This window comes from Nicotiana tomentosiformis, chromosome 1, assembly GCF_000390325.3.
Source record: "Nicotiana tomentosiformis chromosome 1, ASM39032v3, whole genome shotgun sequence".
NCBI lineage: Eukaryota > Viridiplantae > Streptophyta > Magnoliopsida > Solanales > Solanaceae > Nicotiana > Nicotiana tomentosiformis.
Window position 1 is genome coordinate 99701669 of NC_090812.1, and position 3050 is coordinate 99704718.

Below are 3050 nucleotides of genomic sequence, written 5' to 3' on the forward strand. Positions count from 1 at the left end.
TACTGAACTGAGCCAAAACTCATATTTAGAGAACTTTGCATAAAGTTTCTCCATGCAGTACAACCCTCAAATGTTAAGCGTGCTTTTTCTGGCTACGAGAGTACACCAGGATGTCGTCAATGAATACAATGATGAATGAGTCCAAATAGGGCTAGAATACACTGTTCATCAGATGCATGAACGTTGCTGGGGCATTGGTCAGCCCAAAAGACATCACCAAGAACTCATAAGGGCCATATCGGGTTCTGAAAGCTGTCTTGAGAATATCTGAATCCCGAATCTTTAGCTGGTAATAACCGGACCTCAAATCAATCTTGGAGAACACCCTCGCTCCCTGAAGCTGGTCGAATAAATCATCAATACAAGGCAAAGGATACTTGTTCTTGATTGTGACCTTGTTCAACTGCCTGTAATCAATACACATTCTCATGGAACCATCCTTCTTTTTCACAAATAGAAGCGGTGCACCCCAAGGTGACACACTAGGCCAAATAAACCCCTTACCAAGGAGTTCCTGAAGCTATTCTTTCAATTCCTTCAACTCTGCCGGTGCCATATGATACGGTGGAACAGAAATGGGCTGAGTGCCCGGCACCAAATCAATACCAAAGTCAATATCCCTATCAGGCGGCATGCCCGGTAGGTCTGCAAGAAACACATCCGAAAAATCACGTACCACCGAAACATAATCAATGACAGGAGTCTCTTCACTAACATCCCTCACAAAATCCAAATAAGATAGGCAACCCTTCTCAACCATGCGTTGAGCCTTCAAATATGAAATCACCCTACTTGGTACATAATCTACAGAACCGCTCCACTCAACCCTCGAAATTCCTGGCATAGCCAACGTCACCATCTTAGCGTGAGAATCTAGAATAGCATGACATGGAGATAACCAATCCATACCCAATATCACATCAAAGTCCACCATACTGAGAAGCAATAGATCTACTCGGGTCTCCAGACCCCTAATAGTCACCACACATGACCGATATACGCGGTCCACAATAATAGTATTGCCCACAAGAGTAGATACATGTACATATAAAACTAAGGACTCACGGGGCATATCCAGAAAATGGACAAAATACGAGGAAACATATGAATACATGGAACCAGGGTCAAATAATACTGAAGCGTCTCTGTGGCAAACTGAGACAATACCTGTAATCACAGCATCTGAAGCAATAGCATCTGGTCTGGTAGGGAGAGCATAGAAACGAGCCTGACCACCACCTGATCTGCCTCCCCTTCTAGGGCAACCCCTAGCTGACTGACCTCCACCCCGAGCTGACTGGGCGGGTGGTGAGGTAGTTGGTGTTGTTGTCAGAGGCTGACTCCTCTGCTGAGATAGACCTCCATGACGATGAGGACACTGCCTCCATATATGCCCAAGCTTCCCACACTCAAAACAACTCCCTGGTGCTAGCGGCGGAAACTGAAGGGAACCCCTAGCACCAGGATGACTAGTAGAAGAATCTGGCATGGAAAAGCCCTGAACAGGTGGAGCACGGGATGAACTCTGAACTGGAAGGGCACTAAGTGATGAGTGGCCCTGATGAGAACTATGAGAACCATGGCCAGATGCTGCACCCCGATGAAATGACCGAGCTGACTGAGCCTGTCTGAAATGACGACCTTTACCGTGCTGGAACTGACCCCCAAAAGGAGCACCGCTGAATCCACCCTGACCACGAGGCCTCTTGGCCTCCCGCTCAACCCTCTCCTGACCGCGAACCATCTCAATCTGCCGAGCAATGTCAACAACCTCATCAAAGGTAGCACCCGAAACCCGCTCCCTAGTCATGAGCAACTGTGGCTGATAAGTGAGGCCATCAATAAATCTCATGATCCTCTCTCTGTCCGTGGGGAACCAGATAGCATGACGGGCGAACTCGGAGAACCGCATCTCATACTGTGTCACAGACATATCATCCTGGCGGAGCTGCTCAAACTGTCTATGCAGCTCCTCTCTGCGGGATCGAGGTACGAACTTCTCCAAAAACACCACGGAGAACTACTGCCAAGTAAGGGGTGCTGCGCCAACAGGCCTACGTGTCTTGTAAGCCTCCCACCATCTGAGTGCAGCCCCAGAAAACTGAAAGGTAGTGAATGAGACCCCACAAGTCTCCAAAATACCAGCAGTACGAAGTATCCTCTGACACCTGTCCAAAAAGTCCTGAGCATCCTCTCTCTCTGTGCCACTGAAAGGTGGTGGCTGAAGTCTCCCAAACCTCTCCAACCTACGCTGATCATCCTCAAGCATAGCAGGAACCACATAATCCTAAGCAACAGCAACTGGCTGGGCTGGTGGTGCCTCTTGTGTCTGAAGTCCCTGAATAACCTGCTCGGGTGTGCGAGCAACAGGAGTCTGAGTGCCTCCCCTGGCCTGAGAAGTGGTTGCGGCCGTCGAAATAGAGACCGCATGAGCAAGGCCAGTACACGCTGTCAGAATCTGAGCTAGGGCATCCTGAAGGCCTGGAATCACAATAGGCACATGTGGTGCCTGAGCTGGTGCATCAACAACTGGAACTTGGTCCTGATCTGGGACAACCGGTGGATCTGTAGGTACTACCCCAACTGTTGTACGGGCAGCACCTGTACCCTTACCATGGCCTCTACCATGGCCTCGGCCTCTCGTGGCCCTGGCTGGTGGTACTGGTGGCTAGCCCTCCTGACCGGTAGTACGAGTCCTCACCATCTGTGAGAGAATGAAACAACAGATGTTTAGTTACTAGAATCAACAGATTTGCACGACAAGAATTCAAGAATGTGGAGTTTCCTAAAGGTTCTGCAGCCTCCTGAAGATAAGTACAGACGTCTCTGTACCGATCCGCAAGACTCTACTAAACCCGCTCATGACTCGTGAGACCTATGTAACCTAGGCTCTGATACCAATCTGTCACGACCCAAAACTAACTCCTGTCGTGATGGCGCCTATCGTGGAACTAGGCAAGCCGACTTATTTCTAAAACTAAATGATATTTTCATTTCAAAGATAATTTCAAGGTTATTTAACATAAAACCTCCACTAAAAGAGTTCAAAT